The sequence below is a fragment of the Erinaceus europaeus genome, chromosome 4 (genome assembly GCF_950295315.1).
Source record: "Erinaceus europaeus chromosome 4, mEriEur2.1, whole genome shotgun sequence".
In the NCBI taxonomy this organism is placed as follows: Eukaryota; Metazoa; Chordata; class Mammalia; order Eulipotyphla; family Erinaceidae; genus Erinaceus; species Erinaceus europaeus.
Window position 1 is genome coordinate 50,528,513 of NC_080165.1, and position 22,317 is coordinate 50,550,829.

The window sequence follows — 22,317 nt, forward strand, 5'->3', positions numbered from 1 at the left end:
ATTCCTGATTTACATTTGAGGACACTGAACACTCCAAACTCATAATGCCTAAAAGACACTTCTCTAAAGACCATACTCACCCTAGTCTATTTCATCAGTTGGAATAAAATCTTCCCCAGCTGACATGAGCATTTGCACATCCCAGTGAGGTAAATACACTCTGACTTGAATTTTTAAGACAATAGTAACTCTAGAAAATAAACTCATTGGCAAAATCAAGAAGGTAGAAATGACTCATCCCTCCAGAATGTCAAATTACATCTAGAGCTAAACAGTCTACTGGGTCTCTAATACAATCCCTCAGAAAAATTACTCTGACTTCTGCAGTGCAGGCTATCTTTAAAAACTCAGTCTCACCCTCCTCACCTACTGCCTATTTCACCTCCCTCAATCACTCCAAGGTTAACCTTGTCAAAGTAAGGTCTACAAAAGCTGGATAAAGACAAGAGCCCAGTATACTTTAATGATGGCTCTTTTGGTCACTACAAGGTCACACCATCATCCAGGGCCCTAGTCAGGGAAACCAGGGATTCTCACATAGAAGTGATGGGCCTAGATCTCTAATAGATCCCTCTCTCCACTGGCACTGGTCATCTTCATCAGGAACAACACAGTGGACCCTCTTGAGGGCCTCTACAGGTCCTTGCCCTCAATGGGGTCAACAAGAGTAAGGATGCCTCATTCTCTGATGGAAGGTTGAGTCAACATACTCTGCCACTTGAGAAAGATGGGTCCTGCAATGCAGCCTAGAATGTTCCTGGCTATGATCACAGAATGCAAGTTCGTCTAGACCTACAGGGATGCAGAGGTTACATAATTTTCTGTGCTGGATATGGGCCCCAGATCAAATTGATGGGGTTTACAGTTAACGATATTTAGCCATATCTGGGAGCTGCTCTCTTCCCTGATCCAGCTTTCTAGTCCTATTTCCAACTCTGACACTATCTCCCCAGACACCTGCTTGTTAGCCCCACCTGCTTGTTAGCCGTTGGGCTCAGGCAAAAACTAGTAAAGTCATGGGCCCCTTGGAATATACCTAAAATATACTTACTAGCTGTTCCCCAAATGGAGACCCCAAATCTCATCTGCTATATTCTTACCTTTAGGTTCCTGATTATTAAACAAATTGTTCTGCTTTATATCTTAATGCTTTTTCAGCCACCAAGTTGCAGATGCTACCATGATGCCAACCTGACTTCTCTGGGCAGACAACCTCACCAATGTGTCCTAGAACCCATCTCCCCAGAGCCCTGCCTGACAAGGAAAAGAGTGAGACAGGCTGGGGGTATGGATCAACCTGCCAGTGTCCATGTCCAGTGGAGAAGCAATTACAGAAGCCAGACCTTCCACCTTCTTTTTTTTTTTTTAAATGGTTACTTTTCATTATTCACTATTATTATTATTCTTTTTAATATTTATTATTTATTCCCTTTTGTTGCCCTTGTTGTTTTATTGTTGTTACTATTATTGTTGTTGTTGTTGGATAGGACAGAGAGAAATGGAGAGAGGAGGGGAAGACAGAGGGGGAGAGAAAGATAGACACCTGCAGACCTGCTTCACCACCTGTGAAGCAACTCCCCTGCAGGTGGGGAGCCCGACCTTCCACCTTCTATACCCATAATGATCCTGGGTCCACGTTCCCAGTGGGATAAAGAACAGAAACACTTTCAATGGCGGAGATGGGATACAGAACTCTGGTGGTGGGAATTGTATGGAATTGTACCCCTCTTATCCTACAGTCTTGTCAACCATTATTAAATCAATAATAAATAATTTTTTAAAAAAGACCCTCACTCTCAGGGAGCCAAGTGGTGGTGCACTCAGTTAAGCACACATATTGCCATGCATAAGGGCCTGGGTTTGAACCCCCACTTCCCACCTGCAGGGGGAATACTTCATGAGTGGTGAAGCAGGTCTTCCTCCCAGTCTGTCGCTCCTCCCCTCTCAATTTCTCTGTCCTCTCAAAAAAAAAAAAAAAAAAAAAAATAGAAAGAAAAAAAAAAACCTCTACCTCACAGCATGAGAATCTGACTGCTATTATTCAAAATGTTTTCCTTTTAAATTCAGGAAATTTATTTACTCAGTAATATATGTATCTGCACCAAGTACCAGGCAGTGTGCTAATGGTGATAGATGATAATAAGAACCTGGTAAAGGCTCTTGGCAGCAAGACAGAAAGGAAGTGAAGAAATGTGAGACATATGAATATAAAGTCAGTGGGTCTTAGTGACTAACAGAGTGACCTAAGATAGAAAGGGTGGCCATTTCTGAAATCTATATCCATATCACAATAGACAAGTACCCTTCAATATGGAAACAGGGCACATAGGGACAAGTAGAACTACAGGTCTGAGGGAAAAGAGAGTAATTGATTTAACTATGTTGCTAGCAGTAGTACTTAAACCTGTAACTACATTGTATAATGTACTAGAAATTCCTTTTTTTTTTTTTCAGTCATTGTATTAAAAATCCCAGACACTGTGATTATTTCTGAGACAGGTAGAGAGAACATGGCTAAGCACAGGCTTTAGAGAAGGTGACAAAAGGATCTGAGTATAACATTGTACTACATCATGGGCAACTATATGAAAATTTAATTAATACAAAGATGATAACAACTGATTCTGCTTCACAGTGTTGGTGAAGATACCCATGGGCATACATTTTGGCTAAATTGTAAAAAGAAGAAACTGTTCTTTCCACATGTGGGAGAGAGATAAGTCTCACCTCTCCAGAGGCCTATCCCACTAGGGAAAGATAAAAACAGGCTGGGGGTATGGATCCACTGTCAATGTCCATAACCAGCAGAGAAGCAATTACAGAAGCCAGACCTTCCACCTTCTGCACCTCATAAAGATCTTTGGTCCATCCTACCAGAAGGATAAAAATGGGAAAGCTTCCAATGGAGGGGATGGGACATGGAACACTGGTGGTGGGAACTGTATGAAATTATACCCCTGTTATTTTACATCTTGTTAATCATTGTTAAATCAATAATAATAATAGAAAGGTGGTAGCTAGAGGTGTCTTCAGACAGATTATGCAATCTTTTGAAAGGTTGTATTATTGGGAATTTTGAGTTTGTCTTATAAGCAGAAGGGAAAGGATGGGTATATGAAAATGTGAGTTACCAATACTACACTAAAATATATATATATATATATATTGAGGGCTGGGTATGCATCAGATGCTTAGGCTACATCAGTCAACAAAGCATAAAATTATTAACTCATGGAACTTAACATTGACAGGTAGGGTGTGGAGTGAACCACACACATTAAAAAATGTAAATATACTATAAAATTATGTTAAAAGTATGTGCTATGGGGGGGCAGGCAGTAGCACAGCGGGTTAAGCGCACATAGTACGAAGCGCGAGGACTGGCACAAGGACCCCGTTTCCAGCCCCTGGCTCACCACTTGCATGGGGGTCACTTCACAGCTGGGGATGAGGTAGGTTTTCAGGTGTCTATCTTTCCTCCTCTCTGTCTCTCCCTCCCCTCTCAATTTCTCTCTGTCCTATCAAAAAAATAAAATTGAAAAAGTAGCCAACAGGAGCAGTGGATTCATAATGCAAGCACCAAGCCCCAGCGATAACTCTGGAGAAAAAAAAAAAAAAAAGAAAAGAAAGAAAGAACAGAAAGTATGTGCTGTGGGAAAAATATATAAGGAAAAGTAGAATACTGAAAGGAGGAAAGGAGTTATGGGGGGGGGGGTTCAATTTTAATTAGCCTTGTTGAGAAGTTCCACCAACAGGACACAAACTATTCTTAGGAATAGTTTTGTAATAGCAAAGAGACCCTGAACTGGAAGCAGAGAGTATAATTAAGGAGACCACGGCAATAGTCTGGAAAGATGGACGCCAGAGTCCAGAGTAGTGATGAAAGATGCTAATAACGGAATTCAATCAGGTGGCAGAATTAACTAGTCATTGGTTTGTGGATACACAAGAGAGAGTACAAGGAAGAATGGATGGCTGAAGCTTTTGCTTTTCTCCACTGGGTAGATAATAAAGATTTTATACATGTTCTAAATTTTTAATTAGAAAAGTAAGGGAGTCTGGTGGTAGCGCAGTGAGTTAAGTGCAGGTAGCACTAAGCGCAAGGGCCAGCTTAAGGATCCCAGTTCAAGCCCCCAGCTCCCCACCTGCAGGGGCGTCCCTTTACAGGCGGTGAAGCAGGTCTGCAGGAGTCTATCTTTCTCTCCCCCTCTCTGTCTTCCCCTCCTCTCTCCATTTTTCTCTTTCCTATCCAAAAACAACAACAACAATAAAACAACAAGAGCAACAAAATGAAATAAAGAAAGAAAAAAGTAAGAATAGTACTTTAGGATGGTAGCTTGCTGGTAGGAGTTTGAAGACAGTTAATGTAAATAGTTTTTTGCTTTATGCTGATGCAAAGTCTTTGTAGAGGACTGAGTTTGGTTTCTTAATATGACAAATAACTTGAAGGATAATTTGTCAAGATTGAGGCCAGAAATATTTGAGCTGCTTGCAATGCTGAGCTGGAAGAATCAGTGAAAAGTGTGAAACTGAAGATGTTGGGCACAGATTGGAAAATCATTGAAAGGTTTGTAGGAAGGATGAGAGGAGTTAGGGAGTAAAATGGAAGTATTTACCTATTGACTATCAAAATATTTCATTCTGAGTTTCTAAAAGTCTGAATTGATATCTCTGATTACAAATGACATTGGGTTTCAGGGAGATTAATCTAGCAGCAGTGTACAAAAATGATTGTTGGAGATAGAAAGATGGGAGCGCAAGTTTGAGTCACAGGATGGCTGAGATAAGTGATTAAGAAAAAAAGCAGGTACAATAAGGAACCAGAAGGAGATAAATGAAGCAAGTGAATGACTTCCGGAACAGCACCAAATATGGAAATTATTCCTTTTTTAATAGCATCATCTGTGTGAGCTGGTGCTTCTTTAATAATCCTTAGTATTTGGACATAGCCTCATAGGTAGTGACAACTGTGAGGAAGCAACCCTTATGATTAAGCAATCTTATGATTAAGAATATCCTAAGTCCATGCTGAAAGCAAATTCAAAATAGTCTTGAGTTCCCACAAGGTGACTTTCCCTTTCACAATCATCCCTTCTGCCCCATTCCTTGCCCTAGTTTATATTTTTATTTTTATCTTATTTATTGATTAATTTATTGGTTAGAGACAGAAACTGAGACAGAAGTAAGAAATAGAAAGGGAAGGAGAAAGACACCTAAAGCACTGATTCACCACTCATGAAGCTCCTTCCCTCCCACAGGTTGGGATGGGAGATTGAACCCAGGGCCTTAAATATGATTACATGTGCACTTAACCAAGTTACACACCACTGGGTCCTGCTTAGTTTATATTTTTATTGTTGCTTTTCCAGATTTCTATGTCTACAATACCGTATCCTTAGTCCCTGTTTTTCGCCTTCAAACCTGTTTTATATTGTAACTAGGTTGCTTTTCCCAAAGAGTGCTCTGTCCTGAAACTTTTAATAGGTTCCTGCAGTTTACAGCAGAAAGTTCTGTTTTCCTGGGTTGGCCATTGGGAATTTCCAACTGAGTGACCTGTCCAGAATTATCTTCTAGTTTCTCTCTAGACCCACACTATAGCTAAAATAAAACTACTAACAGCTGCAGTCTCACACTAGGATCTCTGCATTCCACTGGGACTTGGGAGATCTGTCAAACATTGAAATTATATGCAAAATTCCAGGTATGTTTTATTATCTGTGTAGTATAGCTTTGATCTTTCTTTTGCTTCTCCAAGTAGTCTAAGATAATAATGGCAAAATCTTAAAAGCATCCAAGTTGAGGGTTAATCTTTCAACTAACCTTGAATGTCTCCTACTAAATACTGAAAGGAGAGGCTACATACTAAACCTCAAAAAAACAAAAATATGTCAGTGCTATTTACAATAACCAACCCATATATCCAACAGCAGATGAACGGTTAAGGAAGTCGTGGCATAAATACACAACAGAATACTACCCAACTGTAATAAATGATGACATATTCTACTTTGCTAAAACATGGAAGAAACTAGAGGGAATTATGTTGAGCAAGATGAGCCAGAGGAGAAAATGAATACTCCCTCACAGATGGGCTCTATGAAACAAAGAGAAGGGTACTACAGGTTGAATCCTCAATGGACTATAGTCTGTCACAACAGATTCAGGGACTAAGGGGAGTTTAGGGATTTATTTACAAGTCCCCATGGTGGAATAAGATGATGGTTTGAATGAGGGTGAAATATGCTGACACTTATCTTGGGGAAATGTGGAAGTGTACCCTTGTGATAACAAAATCCTATAATCAACGTATCCTCAATAAAGTGAAATTGGAATTGAAGAAATGAATATATGAGATATGCAGGAATAATAATAAGTTTACTCACAGAGTTGCATTCAAATAATGACTTTCAAAATAAGTAAACGAATCAGGGCTTTTGATACAGCTCATTCATACACACACACACACATCTCAAGAGGTACAGAAATCAGTATCATTATTTGCTTTAAGAAAAATGCCCCACTAGGACCCAAAAGCTGTTCTGTAATCACCTCTTTAAGAAATGAATAAAAATTATTCTGGAATTATCACATTAAAATAACTATAAAAAATTAGGAATGCTTTCAGCTAAAGCTAAAGTGGCAAGACATTGACAAAACATTGTAAAGGGATAAATATAACTCTACAGTTACATGAATCTTTAATGATTACATTATTAAATTTGAGATGTTTAGCTCTTCAGTCTATTAAGTAGGCTGGATTACTTCAAGCTTAATTGATTTATGTTTTAACAATATGTATTATATTCCCCAAGCCCCCTGCCCACCGCCACTCCCTACTCCCACTTCATTCAATGATCAGGTTTAGCCTGACTGCTGCCATCAGATAAGAAAATGGAAAGGCTTCTACCTTCTACAACCCACAATGACCCTGGGTCCATGCTCCCAGAGGGATGGAGAATGGGAAAGCTATCAGGGGAGGGGGTGGGATATGGAGATTGGGTGGCGGGAATTGTGTGGAATTGTACCCCTCCTACCCTATGGTTTTGTTAATTAATCCTTTCTTAAATAAAAAATAATAATAAAAAAAGAAAAAACACTAAGATGAGCTAAAGCCTGAAGAACAAAAAAAAAAAAAAAAAGAAAATGGGAAGGCTGAAGTGTATGGAAGGAGGCCAACTACAAATACCACTTAAAGAGAAAAAAAAAAAGCAAAAGAGCACTCAGAGTTAAGTGGTTTCTAATCAGCTTCAGGGATACGGTGTGAGAAGAAAAGGGATGGAAACAAGTAAAGCACACAGGAAGACAGTCTTCTTTTGAAAACAGATCATGAAAAGGCAGCTTCTACCCAAGCTCCTTGCTCTCAAAGGTGGCTTCCCTTTGCTACTGAGAGAAAAAGCAGCTGCCTGGAGAAAATGCTCACTTAGCTATGAACCAGCTGGAATGGCTGCAAGACTAAGAATACTGACTCCAAAGGTTGGTAGCAGTGGGGTGGTACAACTCAGTTAGTGGCTTACAGAGAGAGGGAGACTTGGATCATATGATCCCTGGGGTCTTTTCAGAGCCACCATATAGAAAAACACTCATCTGACAGTGGGGACTGCCTATGTTCCCTTGAGCTCTCTAAATGTGAACAGGGTTTCCATATTCCTCATAACTGGGAGGGGCATTCTCAATGGACTAGTGCTTCTGGAGGCAATAATGTTGATGAAGATCGTAGTGGTGATAATCATGACAATGAAAACATGCACAATATATTTTAGCCACCAGTACACTAAAAAAAAACTGGCCAAAGCAATTTAAATATACTAACTTACAAAATACATTAGTCTTATCAGGAACAATTCTTACTATTGCCATTGTAAAATTTGGGGTAACAGAGCAAGAACTGGTAAGTAGGACACTGCGATTCTAGAAAGAGAAACACATGTGTTAGCATAAAACATGAAGATTTCTCTTTTGCTGTTGTTCTCATTTATGTTTATGTTTTTAGCTGCAGACAGAAAGACAGAGACAGAGAATAAATGAGACCACAGCATCAGAAGTTTCTTTCAATGCAGCAAGACTGGGCTCAAACCTGGGTTGTGTACATGGCACAACAGCACACTATCCCAGTAAGCTACGTCATCAGCACCGGACATATCGGTTTTTAATACCTTCCCACTCTGAAAGTCTTTTTGAATCTCCTGAAACTTCAGAGATGAGGGGGAAAGTGAGATTCTTCCTTAAAAGGTCATGAACAGACATCAATATATATCGATCCCACTTAAGTAACAGAAAAGTGTTATCTGCCTTATCTTGAAAAAATAAAGTGGACCTACCCTGTGACCCTGCAATTCTTCTCCTGGAAATATATCCTAAGGAGTCAAAACACACCCATCCAGAAAGATTTGTGTATACCTATGTTCATAGTAGCAAAAATTGTAATAGCCAAGACCTGAAAGCAACCCAGATGTCCAACAACAGATGAGTGGCAGAGAAAGCTGTGATATATATATTACTTAGTTCTTAAAAATGATGAATTCACAGCTTCACCTCATCTTAGATGGAGCTTAAAGGAATCATGTTGACTGAGATCAGCCAGAAAGAGAAGGATGAATATAGGATGATTCCACTCATAGACAGAAGTTGAAAAATAAGAACAGAGGGGAAAGCACAGAGTAGAACCTGGACTGGATTTGGTTTATTGCACCAAAGTAAAAGACTCTGAGGTGGGGCGGGGGTTCATGTCTTGGAACATGATGGCAGAGAAAGACCTAGAGGGGGTTGAACTGTTATGTGGAAAACTGAGAAATGGTATGCATGTATAAACTACTGTGTTTTACTGCTGACTATAAACCATTAATCCCCCAATAAAGAAATTTTTTAAAACTACAAAAAATAAATATATGCATATGTATTTCTAGGCATGCTAGAGAATATTCTCTCTTGGTCCCCAGGATATGTGTAGTCAGCAGGATACACTCTATTATTTACCTATGAGACAGGTTATAGAGAGGAACTCAGCAGGTATGGCTTATAATAAGGCCAGGTTTTCTTCACTTCAAAAATGCTCTATATTGTGAATAGTGGAAAGAATGTTAGTTCTGAAACCAGGAGGAAGGACATGGATTCAGATTCAGAATCCACCTACTAGCTGCTGATAGTTCTTTTTGTTTTTGTTTTGTTTTTGTTTTTCTAGCCTTCCAGCAGATGACATGAACTTTCTGATTTTTCTCTGCAGAATCAACCACCCCATTTCCACTTCCAGTCAGGGCAGGTCAGAAAAGTGTGATCTCACACTGGACTCCAGAAGGGGTGCTGATAACCAGTGCTGGTTATCAAAGCATTGCATTCTCATGAGACTATTCTGGATAATGTCAGAGCTGTTGACAAACTTGCTTTTTCTAAGCATACTCAAAGTTGAAGACATAAACTTCAAAACCTTTTTTCTCAGACTTGGCTAATACTGAAAGAATGCCGAGGTCATGCTAGAAATTCCTGAGTTGTTGAGAGGAAACAAATTTACTATGTTAAGTCTTTTATCTTCTGTATGTACTGTGCTGAGAGGTATTTATATTCCAAGACTACAGGCTACAAGTAAGTGAACAAAAAGCATTGCTAGTAGAGCAGACAGGTAGGAAAAAGTCTCATTTGAATTTAAATTTATACAAGTCTCTGCTCTTTATTTATTGAGATAATAGATGTTATCAACAAAGTTCTTTTTTGATACATTCAATACAAATTTCTATTTCATCTTCCTGGAATTTGACCTTCAACCACTGAAGTATTTAATGACTACAAACAATTATGAAACATTTTATTGTCCATATAATCTATAGAAAATATTCCTGTTGGGAATAGAACCTGTTTATTTAAATTGTAAACGAACTCCCATGTCTTGTGTTAATTCACAGCAACAATCTTTAGATAACGTAGGCCTTTTTGTTCATCATAGTTACAGACCGTAGGGTCTAATAATCTTGCAGTAATGTTTTTCACTCTGATTCCCCCACCCTCACTTCCTGCAGGACTCTCCTGCAGGGGTCAGCAAACTCTTTCTGCAAAGTCAAATCATTAAAAATCCTAGGCTTTATGGGTCATATAACTCTGTAGCAAATGTTGACCTAAGCTGTTATGTTATGAAAACAGCCATAGACAAATGTACACAAATCAACTTGGCTGTGTTCCAATAAAATTTTATTTATGAAACGAGAAAGCCAGCCAGTGGGAACACAATTTTCCAACTTATGTCTTAGAGCATACACCTGATGGCAATCTTTCTGACACCATGAGGTAGAAGCCTATCTGAGAATTGATAAAAACAGTTTTTGTTTGTTTTTAATTTTTAATGAGCTGAAGGAGGCATGGCTCAGGTAAGAATGAGAGCTCATTACATCATTTGGGCCCCATGACCCAGTCCTGCCTGACACCATTCATGTCATGGACAATTTTTTTTTTTAATAGGAAGCAATAAATTCTCTCCTAATTTAAACCACTTGAAGCCAAAGATATTTTAACAAATTCACTGAGTTACCTTATCAAAGTCCCATCAGATTGTCCTCATAAGATAGAAATAATGATAACTCATAAGGATTAACAGATATGTTCTATAAGTACTCTTTGAAGAAATAGAACATGGGCTAAGCAAACTTTATCTAAAATTAAAAAGTCTCTTGGCAACAAGAAGACCAGATAGCTAATACAGGCTCTCTACAGGTAAGGTTCTCTGTATCTTCACCACTAGGCTATCCCTAAATTTTAAGTCTTGGAGAGTTTGAACTATGTGCTGAAACCTTTTAGGTTGGTAGATCTCAATCTTTAATGTCTACCTGGAATCAACTGAAGGATCTGTGAAAAATATCGAGCCGTGGTTTCCACTGTGGATCTCACATCTGAACCAGGATGTGAATGCGTAATAAACAGTCAGGTAATTTTGATGACACTCACATTTTTAAACATTCTGCAGAATGGGGTAGGGGAGGGAGCTCAATATTAGACCATGAAACTTGCATGCCTAAGGCCCTAGAAATCATGGGATCAGTGACCAGGAATGCCATACCACAGAGTTGAGTAATAATCTGGTCTTTATCTTGAATACAAATAAATACCTCTTTAAAAAATACTAAACTGGAGCTGGGCATTTATGTACCTGGTTGAGTGCACACATCACAATGCACAAGGATGGAGGTTCAAGCTACCAGTCTCCTCTTGCATGGGGAAAATCTCACTAGTAGTGAAATAATACTGCAGGTAACTTTCTCTCTCTCTCTCTCTCTCTCTCTCTCTCCCTATCTCCCAGTTCCCTCTCAATTTATCTCTGTTCTACCAAATAACTAAATTGATTTACTTATCAAAATAAATACACAAGGAAAAGGCATTCCTACAGAAGCTTAGACTCCTACTCACATCTCTAAATATATCCTTAGCCTTCAGAAGACTAAAGAGTAAGATCTTGAGCATAGAAAATTACATCAACCTTCAATGACATCAGCAAATCCAGAAATTCTCCAATCATTTGGAATTATTTTAAAGACACTTCACATTTAAGTACTATTTTATTTGTTCCAAGTGCTTTTACAGCTAATACCTCACCGAGTCTTTGTAACATTCCCATGATGTAAAAAGGCTATCAAATTTCACAAGTTTGTTTCCCTACAATTATGATTAACATATTACTTTCTCTACTTGAGGAATTGCATTGAGTGGCTGTCTGAGTGCACATGTTACAATGCATAAGGACCCGGGTTCAAGCCCACCTGCAGGGGAAAAGCTTCATGTGTGGTGAAGCAATGCTGCAGCTGTCTCTGTCTCTCTTCCTCTTTATCATCCCCCTCCTTCTTGATTTCTAGCTATTTCTATTCAATAAATAAATAAAGACAATAAAAAAATTAAATGAAAGAACTGCATTGAAATGTTGACATTTGAGGTTCTGAAAAATGTTTGAAGCAAACCTTTAAATCTTTGTTTAGCAGCTAAGTAAGTGAGGAAGTGGGCAGACCATAGAATTTGCATGGGGGAAACCTTGGATTTGATTTCCTGCACTGAACATGCTATCAGTGCCCTCATCTATCTCTATCCCTCTCATAAAATAACTCAGTTTTTTAAAAAAAGTGCTTTGTTCAACTTCCCCAAAAGACTTAGTTTAATCACAGATATGGTTGTTGAGTGTTGCTTTATGAAACACCACTGAGATTTTGTAGCAGACTAATATTTTATCAGCACTACTGATGAAATACTGATGTAGTATATTTTTTAGTCCCTTCTATGATCAGTCACAGAAGGGTCTAAGTGAATTTCCCAGAATGTCCTGACTCATTCCTGGGGTTAAATTGTCCCAGGTTTCTGGGTTTAGGGATAACTCAATCATCATTCAGACTTCATATCCAAGATCTCCTCAGAGTGCACAAGTCTAGACTGTATAGGTTTTTTTGGTTCAGCTGTTTTTTAACATTCTTTCCTCCTCTTGATACTGGCAAAATTAATACACTCTTGGTATTTTTCCTCCCTTGAGCTCATGCTAAGATCTTATAATAATAGTTACTCTGTTACCTATTATATGTAGGATGACAGAGAACCTGAACACCAAAGAATTTTTTTTAGAGTCTACTTCCTTTTAAACTCAGATTTGTCATTTTCTTTCTTTTATGATATTACAATTTTCTTATTTATCTCCCATTCATTTCTTTCCCAATATTTTGGTGTCATTTGTGCAGTAACTAGTTCTGGGAGAAAAAAAAAGTTTTTTTTAGCAAGAAAGTTTGTACTTGCTAAAAATTATTATGTTCTTTCATTTTCCATATGTTTATAATTACTATCAATAGCTTCAGCTTCAGTCTTCCTTGACTATTGCTTAAAGTAAGGAACTCAACTTTTAAATTTTTGAGACTTTCACAAGGAACTCTTAGTGCCCTTAATTCAGAATAGAGAAATTAAGATCCATTGGTTTTTATTTCCAGGGGGGAATGTTCTATTCCTTTTGTGCTACCAATAATTCATTTTGAAATTATTACTTTTCTGGGCTGACAAAATAGCTCATTTAGATAGTGCACTGCTTTGCCCTCCATGTGACCCAAATTTGAGATCAGCATCCACCACATTGATGGAAGCTTCAGTGCTATGATCTCTCTCTCTCTCTCTCTCTCTCCATCATAAAAAAGTAAATTCTTTTTTTGGCATGAAAGATATTCAATTTCTTTTCTTTTTAAAAAATATTTATTTATTTATTCTCTTTTGTTGCCCTTGTTTTATTGTTGTAGTTATTTTGTTGTCGTCGTTGTTGGATAGGACAAAGAGAAATGGAGAGAGGAGGGGAAGGCAGAGAGGAGGAGAGAAAGGTAAACACCGACAGACCTGCTTCACTGCTTGTGAAGCGACTCCATTGCAGGTGGGGAGCCGGGGCTCGAACCAGGTTTGTTATACCAGTCCTTGCGCTTCGCGCCATGTGCGCTTAACCTGCTGCGCTGCCGCCAGACTCCCAGATACTCAATTTCTAAAGAGGGTTATCATGAGATGTTATTAATTAATTTTCCCATCGGTATTCCTAAATAACACTTAATTTAGAGTTTAATTTTAAACTATTTTTCTTCCATTTTTCTTTTTGCCTCCAGGGTTATCGCTGGGGCTTGGTGCCTGCACTATGAATCCACTGCTCCTGGAGGCTGTTCTTCCCCTTTATTTGACCTTGTTGTTTATCACTGTTGTTATTGCTGTCATTGTTGTTGGATAGGACAAGAGAAAAATCAAGAGACTGGAAGACAGACACCTGCAGACCTGCTTCACCGTTTGTGAAGTGACCCCCCTTGCAGGTGGGGAGTCAGGGGCTCAAACCGGGATTCTTATCCTGGTCCTTGTGCTTCATGCCATGCTCACTTAACCCACTGCACTTCCACCCCGCCCCCTTTCTGATTCTTAATAGAGGGTGTCAGTTGGTTTTTGCCTATTACTCTTTCAATCTTTGTTCCACTTGACAAATTTCATCTGAAGGTTTGCATTGTCTCAGCTGGACTGGGTAAGAAAAAGCAGTTAATGACTATGAGAGCAACAGTGAGACTAACTGAACAGTTTCAAGTGGGAAATTTCCACACTGAGAAACCAAAGTTGAATTGTTAAAATTCTGGTTTTACATTTTACTTACATTGTGATATTTTATTGTGTAAAACAAATGGTCAGTTTTCTGTGTGGTTACATAACACAACTTGTCATAAATTGACTTTACTTGTGCTAATCTTTTTCCCCTTTCCAAAGTTTTTAGGCATTAAATGACAAGCTATCAAGCCAAGAAGAGAGATGGGAGTGGGGGGAAGGATTATCACAGGGAATACACTACATTCAGCCCATCTGCCCTCCAGGCACCTTGGGGAAGCACCAGGGCCCATGTGATTAGAATGCATTAACTCAGCAAACATTTGCTACATGTTTCTTTATTAATTTATTATTGAGTTACAAAATTATAAGATAATAAGGGTATTATTCCACACCATTCCCACCACCAGAGTTCTGTGTCCCCATCTGTGCTCCCCCCACTGGAAACTACAGTAGTTCTCCCAAGGTCATAGATATGCATTAACTTTTTATCTATCACTATTTAGCTATATATATAGATGGCCCATTTTTCTACAGTCCTGCCTTCACTTCCTTTCTAAGTCATGCCTACACCTATTAGCACTTCCAAGCATTCTCCCTTTCCCCTTCTCCCCTCTTCTCTCTCAGATAAGAAAAACAGGGCCTGACTTTCTCTAGTGTTTTCCAGATTCACTTCCCTTTCAATGACAGTATAAAAGCAAGATTCCTGTTCATCAGGGAAGCAATTACAGAAGCTGGACCTTCCACCTTCTGCATCCCACAATGACCTTAGGTCCATACTCCCAGAGGGTTAAAGAATAGTAATCAAGGGAGGGGATGGGATAAGGAGTTCTGGTGGTGGAAATTGTGTGGACTTGTACCCTTCCTATCCTATGGTTCTTTCACTGTTTCCTTTTTATAAATAAATAACTTTTTTTAAAGCAAGATTCCTGGTGAAAGACACTTCAGGTCCTGGTGGAACTGGGGTTCAACGCCCTCTGGGCATCTTCCCCTATCATTTACCCCTCTGGCTACATGTTTCTTATACATCTCAAGTTAAGGAATAAGGGACCGAAAGAATGAGAAGATAAAAATTTCTGCTTTGTAAAACTCTAAATTGGAAACCATCACCTAAAAGCAAACACTTTTGTTTTTAGTGGAATCTGAAACTTCTATGGATATGTAAAGCACATATATGGTGAGATTAAAAAATATCTTTGCTTGATGTTAACAAAATAAATTTTTTAATATTTATTTATTTATTCCCTTTTGTTGCCCTTATTGTTTCATTGTAGTTATTATTGTTGTCTTCTTTGTTGGATAGGACAGAGAGAAATAGAGAGAGGTGGGGAAGACAGAGATGGGGAGAGAAAGACACCTGCAGACCTCTGTTTCACCACTGAAGTGAAGTGACTCCTCTGCAGTTGGGGAGCCAGGGTCGAACCCAGATCCTTAAGGCGGTTCTTGCGCTTTGTGCCACGTGGGCTTATACCGCCCGACTCCCGCCAAAATAATTCTAAAAGCCATTGTTTACTTCAAATAAAAATAAAAAGCTACAAACTATTGTATTTACTGTTGAATGTAAAACATTAATTCCCCAATAAATAAATAATTTTTTAAAAATAAATAAATAAATAAATAAGCATCATCTATTTCTTGATTCCATATATATATATATATATATATATATATATATATATATATATATATAAATTCTGGGGGGGTGAAGAGAGCTACAGAGAGGAAGACAGAAAAATAACAGAGCACTGCACTTATGAGGGTGTGGGAGATTGAATCCAGGACCTCAAAGATTTAGGCATGAAAATCTTATGCATAACCGTTATTCTGTCTCCCCGGCCCACTCATATATGTTTGAATATCAATATTTGCAGATATAATTAATCCAGGGTACTCAGGAACTAACTTAATTTTTTGTTGTTGTTGTTGTTATTATTGTTGTTGTTTTTACCTATATCTGAGTATGTCTAGTGTCTATAATACCCAGCTCTCTTTGCCTTCCAGTTCTCTATTATCATGCCAACTACAGTTCAGTTGCCAAATGATAGAGACTTAAGTGCAGATACCACAGTGACCATTGGTTTGAATTCCTCACTATGGCACAAATAAATCAGAATCATGAGGACCAAGTGAGTTAATAATACAAGCTACTATCCCCACAGATAATTCTCTTGCTTTATCGACCAGAAAGCATTCCTTGGCCAGTGCCTGGGCTCAGCAGTTACTAGGCAATACTGCTGAAATGTTTTACTGCACAGCTAATTTAGTATCAATCCTGGTTCAAACTGATTCTGAAATCAAAGAAAAGCTTTCCCATGGAAATGCAAGATATGTAAAAAACATTTCTCTCCCTAGTTCATATTTTCTGCATTTGAGGGCATAAATTAGTGAAAAAAAAAACTTCTTTTTTTCAAAATGTTCTCATTCACCTCCCCTTGCAGGGGAAAGCTTCCCAAGTGGTGAAGCAGGGCTACAGGTGTCTCTCTCCCTCTCTATCCCCCCCACCAATTTCTCTGTGTCTCCAATAATAAATAAGTAAATAAAACAAAAAATTACAAAAAAAAAAAAGAAAATGAAAAAAGTTCTCATTCAAAATGTAAAGTTTACTCAGTACAAGATGATTTAAGGGTCATTCTCATAGTGACTATACTTATGAAATACTTGTCTAGATACTATAACTTTTGATCACTATAGTGAACCAACAAGAGAGGTGAAGTGGATATTTTAAAACCTATTTCACAAAAATAGCAACTTGATAGTAGCTGAGATTATAATTGCCTGCCAATCAATACCCAACCTTCACGTCCTCTTTAATGAAAGCTTCCTAATTTGCTGTCTAACTAATACTGTCTCTTAGCCTTTTCTGAGGGTATGTATATCTTAACTATCAAGCTCAGCCCCCTGTTGCGTGAACAGAGCAGGGGAAATCTATTAAAAGAGATGAAGTATGGTATTTGTTTGGTCTGCTTTTCCTTTCATCCAATTGTCTAAAAGAAGAGAAGTTATGGCTGGAAACTGGCCACCATTATTATTTGGTCAAAGGCTGCCTCATAGTTATGAAGGAACTAGTTGACAAGTAAATGGGTCTTTAAGAACTTTGTGATTTCCTGGGGCCAGATGATGGTGCACTAAGTAGAATGCAAACATATCATCAAGAACTTTGTGATAGTTGGACAGAAAGATAGCTCACTTGGGTGCACTTATTTTGTCATGTGTGAGACCCAGGTTTGAGCCCAGCCCCTGAAGCACTGAGGGAAGCTTCAGTGTTGTGGTGTCATATACTCTGCCACTCTGTCTCTGTGTCTACCTTTCATCTGAGAAAGTCATCCTAGGGTAGTGAAAATAAATAACAAAACTTTCTGAATTCAGTCATCATAAACAGCAAGTATCTCTATACTTTTCTGAGAAAGAAAAAGAAAACTGTATTTTGTTGAAGTCATTACTATTTTGAGTTTGTCTTAAAAAGCTAAACCTAATCCTAATGCAAAGTAACTTGCTTAATTTTGTACAAACTATGTAAGTGGCAAAGCATCAAGTGCTAACATCTATGCCTATACCTTATATATACCCTCTGGCATAATCTCAGCACATTTTACAACTTGTTTTTTATTTGTATATGTATCCATGTATTTATTTATTTACTTATTTATCTATTTACCAGAGCACTGTTCAGCTCTGGTTAATGGTGGTGGTGTTGGGGTGAAGGGACTTGGAAGGGTAGGGGGGTCTGAACCTAGCTCTTCAGAGTCTCAAACATGAAAAAGTGTTTTGCATAGATATTATGCTGTCTCCCTAATCCAAAACATTTTCTTAGCTCATAATGGAGCCAACTGCTTTTTCTTTTTTTTTTTAATACTTTAGTTAATTCTTTTAAGCCAACCTACAGAAAGACTCTCTTCCCCATTTCCTCTCTCCTCAGTAGTGTCCCTCAGGAGTTTATTTAAATCATGAAACTTTCTGGGGTTCAGTTCTCCCTGGACAATTTAATTTACTCTCTTGGTTTTAATTAGCATCAGTAAGGGTAATGTTTCTAAATGTGTACATCTGGTCTAACTGCCCTAACAATCACAAGCTTTGTAACTGACCAAATTACTTTTTTTTTTGACCAAATTACTTATTATCTTTTGGACTCTTACTATTCCCATTTTATAAGTGGTGATAACAGAACTGAGCTACCTCATTGGGTGATTGTGAAAAGTCTATTATTTCATATAAAGAAGTATATTTCAGTGTCTTAAACCTACTACTACTATTCCTACTCTTCCTCTCCAAATAGTATTGCACAAATACCTCAAATTTACTATATATAAAGCAAATTATTTTTATACTCACTCTGATCCTCTTCTGGCATAGCAATGGCAGTCTTCTCAGAGATAATAAAATTTTCCACATAACTAATTAATCACCAGACAGGCCAAAATAACTATTTCTCAACTTCCTTCACTGTTTTCTGCAGAGAAGTCAGTTATATGCATCAACAATTTCTGTGTTGCTACTCTTGTTATTTGCTCTAGATCCTTCACATAACAGCCTGGAACTCTCCCATACACATGGGTTAAAATTCTGTTTTAAAAAACCCGCTCAATGTGTCATCCAGCATTTAGGATAAAACCTTTAAGTCTTCATTAAAACTCCAAGGAAAATGACGAGACCTATTCACTGGCTCCAGTCCTACACTTCTCCCCCAAACCCCCATCCCCACCTCCCAACACCAATAAGAAACATCACTTCTTTTTTTTTCTTCCCCCCCCTTGAACCTGATATCTGATATGCAGGTGGATCCTAGTTATTGTCTGGAGAGATGATATCATGGCTGGAAAAAGGACCAGAAAGCTGGATCTGGGAAAAGAATAGCTCCCAAATATAGGAAAGGTGTATAAATATTGTTGACTGTAAACCCCATCGATTTGATGTGATCTGGGGCCCATATTCAGCTTAGGAGCCTATATGACTTCTACATCCCTGTAGATCTGAGCTCACATTCTGTGGTCATCAGTAGGAACATTCCAAGCTGCCCCAATATCAGGACCCATCTTCCTCAGGTGTAGCACAGAGTATAGCCACAGGCCCTTTGGAATATAACTAAAATATGCCTACTAGCTATCTACAGAACAGAGACCCCCCCCTCCCAACTCTTCATCTGCATTACTCCAGCCTTTAGGTTCATGCTTAGTCAACAACTTGTTTGGCTTTATATGTTAATTCTCTTTTCAACCACCAGGTTCCAAATGCTAGCATGATGCCATCCAGACTTCCCTGGATAGAGACCCCACCAATGTGTCAGAAGCTCTGATTCCCCAGAACCCCGCCCCACTAGAGAAAGAGATATGCAGGCTGGGAGTATGAATTGACCTGTCAACACCAATGTTCAGCGGGGAAATAATTACAGAAGCCAGACCCTCCACCTTCTGTGCCCCCCTAATGACCCTGAATCTATACTCCCAGAGGGAGTATAGAATAGGAAAGCTATCAGGGGAGGGGGATGGGATATGGAGTTCTGGTGGTGGGAATTGTGTGGAGTTTTACTCCTCTTACCCTATGGTTTTTGTCAGTGTTTCCTTTTTTTCTAAATAAATAATAATAATAAAAGAAACATCACTTCTACCTCAAGGCTTTTACACTTGCCATTCCCTCTGCCCAACTGATTAATTATGTCATTTCTGAATGCCAGTTTCCTCTGTAAAAGATAATGTTTTGCTCCTACGTTGCCCATCTTCCTTACTACCAGAGGCCAGACAGTATACATCTGTCCATTTGTTCTCCATAGGACAATGAACTTCCTGTAGGCTGACCCCACCCCCCAGAACTAGTGGGTGGATCTCTATTCAGTAACTGACTTGGTGGTGGTTGGGTAGATAATGCAGAACTGGTCACTGAGGCTGAAAGGTTGCCACTAGGTGGCAGGATTTTAAGAAAGGCTTCCTAGCTACTCAAAGACATGAAGAGATTGTTTCATTGCTGCCTCTGCTCAGTGTGGTGTCTGATATAAGACCTGAACTGTTGCAACTATCTTGTAATTATTCTAAAAATAGAGGACAGAGCATAGAATCACAACATAATGGATTCAGCCTAAGAAAGTGTCCTAATTATGAGTTAATTATGAGTTTATTGTGATACACTTTATTGTTTAAGGCCAAGATGAATTAGATCTTCTACAGCCCACAAAAACATCCTAATTGAGATGTCACTACCAGACAGCTTATGCAGAATGGTAAGAGTTATTAATGATACATAGAATATACCAGTGAATATGTTTTCAATGAATATATGAAGGAATGATTCTCAGAAAAAGACAGAATGGGTTCTGGCTTGAGCAAATATACTTTCTCAGGAACAATTCCTGGCTAGAACAAGGAAGGTTTATCCATTATTACTTCTAGACAGACACATGACTGGAGGGGGTTTATGACACAGGAAACAGGCACCTCTAAGTCATAGTTAGAAATGACACAAGCTGAAATTTCATGTAAGGGAAAGGTGAGGAGAAAGTATCATGTTTCTTAAAAAGCACATTTTGGTTCTCAGTGTTTACCTAAATCAAACTAAATTTAGGATTACTCTTTTACTTAATCATTAAATATTTTATCACAAAACTTTGTCATTTATGTCAAAAGAGTCTTATCAGGTTGTGTTAAATTTGAGGTATTATCAAAGGACTAAAATTCATTCATGTTTTAATAGCACAAAATGATAGTAACCCAAATGTCCAATCATGAGGAACTGATTAAATTAAGGGACAGCTGCCAAATGAGTGGCTATATGCCATTAAAATTATCATGAACATTTCCAGTTACTGGCATGGAGAACTATCATAGCTCCTTATTCAGGGGGAAAGAAGTTGTCATATATTACATACTGTATAATCAGACTTTTCAAAAATACAACTTTAATTTCCTATTTAGATATCTACCTAAAGCCAGTCAATGAATTTGCTTATTGGATTGTTTCTGAAAAAAAAGTTGTTTTTTTTTTAACAGGCAATATTAATGCCATGATGCCAGCCTTCATGATACTGGGGTCATTAAGGTCCCTGAAAGTGGCTATATGAACAAATAATTAATTAATTAGTTATCTACCTATGCTTAGGTAGGTGTAAGGCTTGGAAGAAGAAACTTAACTAAGCAGTGATTCTATTTGGGTCATATATTTATAGATGACTTAAAATTACTCAGTAGTGCAGTCAGGGTGTGGAGCATCTGGTTAAGTGCCTGTTACTATGCACAAGGGCCCGGGTTGTACCCCCTGCTACAATCTGCAGAGGGAAGTTTCACAAGCGGTGAGGCAGGACTGCAGTATCTCTCTTTCTCTACCTCTTCCTCCTCTCTCAGTTTCTCCGTATTCTAATATAAACGAATAATAAATTATAAAGAAAAAATGGCCACTTGGAGTAGTAGATTCATTGTGCAGGCTCAAAGCCCCAGAAATAACCCTAGTGGCAATTTTTAAAAATTGCTCTATAGTTTATAGTTCTTTTTGTTTTTTTGAGAAAGAGAGAGAGAGTTTTAATTTTAATTATGTCTTTTACAAAGTCATGAGTCAGCTGGTTTATTTGCTACTGTAATAATTATAAAAAGTATATTGTTATTGCAGTGTGAATATAGCATTTGTCTTTAATAGAAATCTACAAATGGTACATACTGGAGCTGTGGTTGAATATAGAGGGCATAAAGAATCACTGGTAACTTTGCTAGTTTTCATACTAGAGGCTAACACTGGGGTATTTGTGACTCAGCACTTGAAGATATTACTTTAGATGAATAGACATTAACTTCATGACCAAAGGCATATTTCACTTTAAGATGAGAATAGTAACATCTTCTTCATAGTATTGTTGTACTACATAATTGGATTTATTTACATGTGTTATACAGTTCCTGGCTACAGTTAAGAGCACAACTACTATTACTATCATCATTTAGATTCATCTTGGATTATATATTAGATATAATAAATGTTACATTGTCATTTCACTAGTTATAATTTTCATGTAGCAAATTACTTCCCTTTTAAAGTTGAGTTATAGAACTTATTTGACCAGTACACTAAACAACAGTACACTAAAAATGTTTGTTGGGTTAGAAAAAAAAATACATGTGCCTTTTCTGGACTGTTTCTATTTTGAAAGCAGATAAAACCCAACTAAATATGGAAGGAGGAAATGAGGAAGCTCTTTGTGAAAGGGGAGTATATAATGGAAGATCAAATTTTGTTGGATTCCAAATTTGAGTTTGTACTTTAGGGTTTAATTTACATGAAAAT

The 22,317-nt window shown here is 38.0% G+C and overlaps 1 protein-coding gene and 1 non-coding gene across 4 annotated transcripts in view; one reads left to right on the forward strand and one right to left on the reverse strand.

Moving 5' to 3' along the window:
* Window positions 1-22,317, reverse strand: part of PHACTR1 (phosphatase and actin regulator 1) — a 348,094-nt gene that overhangs the window by 236,714 nt on the left and 89,063 nt on the right. The window lies entirely within an intron of this gene.
* On the forward strand, window positions 20,972-21,106 carry LOC132538523 (small nucleolar RNA SNORA33). Its single transcript, XR_009549876.1, has one exon. It is a non-coding gene; the product is annotated as a small nucleolar RNA SNORA33 (small nucleolar RNA).